This window comes from Alternaria rosae, assembly GCF_020736505.1.
Source record: "Alternaria rosae strain MPI-PUGE-AT-0040 chromosome Unknown BKA58scaffold_3, whole genome shotgun sequence".
Lineage (NCBI taxonomy): Eukaryota > Fungi > Ascomycota > Dothideomycetes > Pleosporales > Pleosporaceae > Alternaria > Alternaria rosae.
The window spans coordinates 216,787-224,432 of NW_025763572.1; positions in this window are offsets into that span (position 1 = coordinate 216,787).

The following is a 7,646-nucleotide window of genomic DNA, read 5'->3' on the forward strand; positions in this document are numbered from 1 at the left end:
AGTTTAGCTATAAATTAATATATTATCTAGGTAGATAGTATAGAAGATGTCTAGGTATTTTTATAAAGTATTGTTAATAAATCTCTAAAAGGTAGCTAGTACTTCTAATAGGCTAAACAGTATTACTAAACTCTTATATAGGCTAAATTAGGTTTAGAACGTAGTTAAGTACTCTTAGCCTTTCTTTATGCGTACGTTATTAAATACAGCAATAAAATTAACCTTAGAGAAATACTTTATTCTCTTAAGGTTATTTAGGCTTTCTTTTTTAAGTAGAAGTAAGTAATAGTTCTTAATAGATATGTTATTTAACCTCTAGTAGTCTATATAAAACTAGAGGCCTTTATTAGGTTTTTTAATAAATAAAATAAGAGAGGTAGTAAGTAAGAAGCTTAGCTATATAAAACTCTTCTAAAAGTTCTCTTCTAGCTATTCTTTTAAGACTTTAAGTTCTTTCTAGAATATAGAGTATAAAAGTCTAAAGAGTAGTATCTTACTCTCTAGTAGGTAGATATTATAATTATATAAATAGTATAGTAGAAGTTTCTCTATATTTTTAAGTAAGAAGACATTCTAGAAGTCTCTTATTTTAGGTAGTAGCAAGTTTTTAGAGTTTAGAAGTTTAGCGTGGTTAGACTAAAATAAGTAGTGTTTAATCTATTTAATTATAACTATAAATATATAGTAGTTCCTTTGCGTATATATAGCGCAAGTATTAAGTAATACCTTTGCAATATCTTAATTCTAAAGCAGTTTTAGGCGGTCTAGTAAGTTAAAAGAACAGAACTTTAGTAAAACTTAGTATAGAGCGTAGACCTTATTCTATTTTCTAAGAATGTTATAGTATCTATAGTAGTACTTACTTTTAAATGTTAGAGTATAGCTAGTAAAGCTAATTCTTAAGTTGTGTTATTTTAGCTAGAGCATCTCTAAGATTATAGAGTAGTGCGCTAGCTATATTATATTTAAGTAGATAGTTTTAGTGTAATCTTCTACTCTTATAATAGCTTTAATATAGTGCGTAATAGTGCTCTACTTAGATAGGTTACTATTAAATATTATAATACTAAAAGAGTTCTTTAGTTTCTATAGAGGTAGCTTATAGCTTTTAGCCTAGCTTTAGTCTATAAACCTCTTACTCTCTACGCTAAAGTTAGTTATTATGTACGTTAGTATTATTTTCTCTCTTATCCTTAGCGTAATAGGTAGAATTATTATATTAGATCTCTAGTTACTTTCTTTATACACTAAGAGCCTCTTAACTAATACCTTAGAGAGGCAAACTAAGAGCTGCTAGCCTAGGTTATATAACTTGAGAGCCTAAATGTAACTTAGTTTAGACTTATTCTATTTAATAGGTAGTCTAGGCTAAGTAGTAGGCTAGTTATCTAGTAGGTTAGAGAAGTGTGCAGAAGGCTAGCAAAATAAAGAATATAAAGTAAGAATATGTAGAGAGACTATAGAGCTATAGAAGAGCTAGAGGATTAGCAAGGTGTAAAAGAGTAGGTATTAGGTTTAGAGTAGAGAGCTACTTAGTAGTTCTTTAACTTATAATAGAAGTATTTACCTCTCTCTCTGTAGCTATTTACTAGAGAGTTTCCCTATAGGCTAAGGTCTATAGGTTCGTACGTTAGTGCGCTGCTTAGTACTACAGAGCAGGGGGAGCTACGTAATGTCACAGAAGGTTAGCAGACAGGAATAATAGGTACACGTAATTAGTGTATTTACTACGTATTACTAATAGTATAGAGTTAGGCTAAGATAAGAACGTAGCTTAAAGAACTTATAGCAGAGCGCATTTACGTAAGAATTTTAGTATTGTAGATTTTAGATCTACTAGCAAGGCACCTAAAATCTATGTAGCTAATTAGAGCGCGGCACGACTCTTAGCGCTCTCTGCTAGCTAGCGCTGTGATAGTATCTTAATCTACTTAATTACCTAATTCTTAGTTAGCTTTTCTTTTTGTCTTCTTTTATAGAACTTACGCTTATTAAAAGTTATATTCTAAGTTATAATTACCTAGTTAATTACTAGTATCTATATATAATATATATTAGATACTTAATAGCTAACTAAATAACTAATATAGCTACAAATTTTTTTTTAAATTCTTGTCTCTTATATCTAACTACTTTATCTACGTCTAGTAGATATGCTTAGTAGCTATAAGTATAGATTTTACTCTAGTCTAAGTAAAGATTAGCGCTCTAATATCTAATCTTAGATAGCTGGTTATAGTAGAAGTACTTTCGAAACTACTTATATAATACCTAATTATGTAATTAATAGCTATAGAGCTTTATTAGACTTATTCTATAGATATAAGCTACTACATCTATAATTACTAGCTAGAGACTAACTAGAAGATTAGCGCTTATGCGTATTTTAATAGCTGTAATAATAAGCTCTTAGCTAGCTCTTTTTACTAAGCTATTAGACTTATAAGTATATAGTAGAGGCGTTTTAATCTTAATTCTTTTCTCTTCTACTTATTTCTTATGTCTTAAATGCCCTCTCTAAGGTATTTTTATAGTATTATTATCTTAATAGATTTCTATGATTCTTAACTAATAGTAATACTCTACTCTTGCTAGAAAGCTTATAATTACGTCTATAATATTATTTAGAGTCTTTACTTTAATATTATAATTATAAAGCTTTTCTAAGTAGTTTTCTTTAATAATTAAGGCCTACTACTTATAGAGCTAGCTAGCTAGAAAGTTAAAAAGATTCTATAATATTCTAAAGAAAGGTTGCGGCGATTTTTCTTTTACGCGGCAAGAGATTACTAAGTAAGTATAGACTATAGCGTAATATTTATATTTACTATATAAAGTACTAGTAATCTCTATATTCTAGGTAGCCTTAATAAGAGACTCTAGAGCTTATTTACCTAGATAGCCTAATGTTTAATACTAGTAATTCTTATTACTAGTGCATAGTAGAGGTCTTAATAATTGTGCAATAGCATTTCTAATAATAGAGAAAGTAGAATAGATAGAAGCCTTATGTTTAATAAATAGAAGTTTATATCTATACTTAAAATTTATAAGTATAATAGATTTCTCTAGCGTTATTATTCTAATTATACAATTATGTCTTATATACTATATACTACTTAGTCTAAGAAGCTCTTCTAAGACTATATTTATATAGAAACTAGGTATAATCTTTACTTCTAAAAGCGTAAGATTAGCTTTTCTTAGTTCTTTAGTAGTGCTAAGTATAAATTTTAGCACTTGCTTACTAACACTAATTATAGAGAGAATCTAACTACCTACTTCTATAGTCTTATTATAAGTCTTAATAAAGAAGTTAAGCTTAATTAGAGCCTTATTATTAATTAAGTAGATAGTAGCTTCTCTAATAAGAACTATGCTAGTAGAGAGAGTATAAGGTCTAAAGTCTATACTAAAGATAGGTAGCCTAAACTAAGCTATTAGCTCCTTAGGGTCGATAATAATTAATACTATATTACCTAGATATAATTCTTTAGTAGGTAAGCCTATCTTCTAGCTTAAATACTTAACGTTCTTATAGAGGCTTTTCTATCTTAAGTTATAATAGCGCTCTTAGATTTTCTTCTTATCTTAATTAGTAAGCTTAATAGGTATAATACTTAGTAGGCTAGACTTAGTAGTTATAGTCTATAATTAATAATAATTGATTAGCTCTTACTTATACTTACTACTAAGCTTATATAGGTAGAATTATAGTAGTAAGCCTAATTACTTTAATCTTAAGTTAGTAAGAGCTAGAGTTAATTCTACTTTTATAAGAAAGAAAGTGCTTACTTTACTCTTTCTAGAAGTAATTAATGTTCTCTAACTTATAACGTAGATAATAAGTAAGTAGAACCTTCCCCTCTAGGCCTAAGAGACAGGACCTATAGTGTACTTTTTTTAGAATTACGTAGTAACGCGTTACTATATTAGACCTAATAGTAAACTTAAAAATCTCTAACGTAAGCCTAAATTTGCGCCTTATAACTTTACGCTGTATTCTATAATTACTAAGATAACTATTTTTATGCGCGCAATTATTATAACGCGCTCTATATTTATTCTATATTACTAATAGTGCTTTAAATCATTAACTAGCACTAATACTAGCCTTATATGATTAAGTAATACTAAAAAGAAACCTAGTAAGTCTACTTACACTAGTATAAAGCCTAACCTAAGACTCCTATATAATACCTATAAAATTACTAGTAACTTATATTTTATACATAATTACCTAAAGGCCTAGCTATATTAGTAGCTATATTACGCTATTCTTTATTATTCTAACTATCTACTTAACTTATTATTGCGTGTTTATTAGTATAGCCTAATACTATACTATAATTCCAGCGCCTTCTAGAGTAAGTAAAGTGCTGTCTACTTCTAGCTAATATAAATGTTATTACGCGTAACTTTAATAAACTTAAGCTTCTCTTAGGTTACTAGTATAACTACTAAACTAGCTGATTTCTTATCTAGTATTTAAAGTTAACTAAACTATTTTTCTATAATTATCTATATAGTAAAAAGAAAGAGATCTATATAGACTAGATACTATATAACTATAATTTATAAGTCTATAAGGCGTCTTTAGTCTAGGTTAATTACTCCTATAATTCTAATACTATTATATTAGAAGCCTTTTACTAGCTCTATTTTTATAACTAAGGTCTTTAGGTCTACTATCTTAGAGTCTCTAGTAAGAACTAAAAAGTTAAATAAGCTACTTTTATAAGTAGTAAGTTCTACTATAGTTATATATTCTACTACGCTAACAGCCTAGGTATCTTTAAGAATAAGAGCCTCTATTTAAGTATAGAAAAAAAGTTAGTCTATACTATATATTCTTAGTAGTTAATAAATATATTAGTAGATATTTATAGATATTTTAAAGTGTGTAGAAGTATTAAAAAAGATAAAGACTAAAGAGAAGTATTTTCTAAGTAAGTAGATATTTTATATAAATACTACGTAAGGTAGCTATTCTCTAAACTATATTTTAACTACGTAAAATATCTCTAGACTTATAGCACTATAGTATAACATTATTTTAAACTTAGAATTTACCTATATAGTACTATAGTTTAAAGCTATCTTTAATTTACCTACTTCTAAGACTAATGTTAAGGCTTCTATTTAATATTATACTACGTTCTAACTTCTAGCTCTTCTACTGATAAGGGCTTACTTATTATTACTTTCTAAAAGCTTATTTCTACGTTAATGTCTCTAGAGAGAGAATACAGCCTTATAGCTTAACTACATATACCTTTAAATTAACGCTTAAGTCTACCTCTAAGTCTATAAGAAGCTCTATTACTATTACTACTTATGTTTATAATATTAATACACTAGATCTATAGTAAATATTATAGATATAGTTTTATTAAGTCTTATAGCTAAATACAGCAAGTATAAGGTGTTTAGAAAATACACCTGCATTAAAAAGAATATATTAAGTTACCTAACTGCGTTTTGTTGCTCTGCTCTACGTTAACACTCTACTATAATAGTAAGTAGAACCTTTAAGTAAGTAGAACCTTTTTACTAAGATTTAACTAAAACTATAACTATATATAAATATATAGCACTATTTAAAATAGTAATTAATATTTATAGTAGACTATATTAATTAGAAACTTCTACTATATTCTACTTATATATACGTAAGTTATATTCTACCTTACTATAGCGTCTATAGTGTCTTTAAGATAATTTACCTACTTTAATATATGCTCTTTTCTTAACTTTCTTTCTATTACTACGCGCTCTAAACATTCTTAGAGTTATTAGTTAAAGTCTTTTACTTATTATAAGAGTTCTCTTCTTCTACATACACTTTCTTTTATATAATTTATATTATGTAGCTACTTTATTAGCTACTTTAAGTTTAGCGTTGCGCTTAGTTATTAATACTAGAAAGTGCGCTATTATCTTTACCCTCTTTATAGGCTTTTTAATAGCTTTAACTATTTAGGTTAGTAAGCTATCTATATACCTCTAAAACCTCTTAAGAACTAGCTTTATTTAAGACTTTAATTCTAGAGTATTACTTAGAGTTTATAACTACTAGAAACTATTCTTAATAGTAGGTAATAGTAGAGTACGTAGGTAGATATTAAGTGTTAATACTATAGCCTCTAGATTAAATAGAACTAAGCTAGCGCCTTAGAAGTCTTCTAGAATATTACTCTTTATAATTAAGGCGTTATAAGTAGTAATAAAGTATAGCAAGAACTCTATTTTAGTAATATAAGTAATCTTATTATATATTAGCTTCTTAGCTTAGTACCTATACGCCTTCTTTAGTAGCGCAAAACACCTAACGTTAAGTAGCTATAGTAGGTGTAAAGAGAGCGTAGGTATATAAAGAGTAATTATTTTCTTCTTCTTATAGAGCTGGTAGAAATTAATTAAGTTATAGCTCTTATAGCTGTTAATAACTAGTAGGTAATAGCTACTAATAACTTTTCTCTTTATATACTTATTAAAGTACTCTAGCTACTTAATACTAAGCTTATCTATTATCTAGCTATTTTTAGAGACTCTAATAACTTAATTTTATAGTAGGTCTTCTTTCTTATACTAGGCTAAGAGGTAGTACTTGCTAGCAAAGATAATAAAAAGTAGAATTATCTACTCTATCGCGTTTATGCTCTAAATAGCTATAACCTACTTCTAATTACTCTACTATACTATCTTTAGCTGTTTTAAACACTCTACTACTATAACTACTACTTTAGTTAATATTACGTTTATTATAAAGCCTGTCTTTTTAAAGTTATAGATATATTTATTCTAGATTCTATACTTAGATTAAGTATATTATACTAGATAGAACTAGTTTTCTATAGCTTTAGAATCCTTACTAAGAGCTTAAATATAGTTATACTTTTAATTAAACTTAACTTTAAGCTCTAGACGGCGCTTAATAAAGTTTATAGCCTATCTCTTACTAAGTAGGTTCTAGTTGCAGACCTAGAGCAAATTATTAGCTATCTTCTTAATATTAGTAAGCTAAGGTAGGTATTCTTACTCTAATAGCTTTAGAATATATTTTATAATTACTACCTCTTCTAATCTTTAAAGAGCTATTAATTTAGACATTATATTATGTTATTAAGACATTCTAGTAAGTTATCTTTAAAGTATACTTTTAGTAATATTATAAGTAGCTATAGCGTGTTATAGCTTAAGTATTGCGTCTTATTAGATAGCCTATAAAGTTAGCTATATATCTCTTTTATCTAAAGTCTTTTTTATGTTACTTAGTTAAGGCATTATAGTGTACTTAAAGTTTAGTTAGGTTTTAGCAAAAAGGTTCTACTCGCTTAAAGGTTCTACTCGCTTATTATCTATGTTAATACTAAGTATTTTACTAAGATTCTTAAGTAATAGAGTATCTTTTCTAAGAGCTATAGCTTACGTCTACTTATTACGCTAGTATTAAGCCTACTTATAAATAAAGTATTTAATTATATCTAGAAAGTCTATAATAATAAGTAGCACTTTTACTTTAGAGAGTTTATAGATGAACACTTATTAATATAGTATTAGCTAATTATTAAACTAACGCTTAGAAGTTACTTAGTGCTTGCTACGCGCTTTCTTAAGATAAGCGTAATATTTTACATATACTA